Genomic DNA, 560 nt, shown 5'->3' with positions numbered 1-560 from the left:
ATCTTTAAAAAAATGTAAACAATAGAAAATACAAAGACCCTTTTTTAGAGGAAATGTAGTTGTTAAAAAAAAAATAGAACCAAATAAAGATTTTTGTACATTATATTTCAACAGAGATACAAGTACAGCATCACTTTAATTTAATATTGGAACAGGCTGTATAAAACAAGTGAAAAAAGTCATATATAACAAAATTTATATGAGTTTTTAATACTGTATATTATTATGTTCAATAGAAAGGTTTAACTTCAGTGGCTGTACTTTTTTTTTTAAGACTACAAAATATGATTCCACACCATCCAAACCAGTAAAAAAAAATCTTAAACAGCTTTCATCAATAAGAAAATTTAACAAACAACATTATATTTTTAATATTATGCTTTTTCTGTCCATTGATAACGTGACAGATTAGACTTCTTACCATGAGAAAGAATCAACTTTCAATCCCTTTCACATGAAGCAGTTATGAATTTCCCTCCATTTGTTTTTTTACATTTTAGGGGAATGTAGGACATTGTTTACTTAAAGCTCTTTTTCAGGGTGGCTCATCTACATAAGTG

The sequence above is a fragment of the Cyprinodon variegatus genome, unplaced genomic scaffold (assembly GCF_000732505.1).
Source record: "Cyprinodon variegatus isolate N-32 unplaced genomic scaffold, C_variegatus-1.0 Scaffold153, whole genome shotgun sequence".
Classification (NCBI taxonomy): domain Eukaryota; kingdom Metazoa; phylum Chordata; class Actinopteri; order Cyprinodontiformes; family Cyprinodontidae; genus Cyprinodon; species Cyprinodon variegatus.
Note: the sequence above shows the minus strand (reverse complement) of the source record.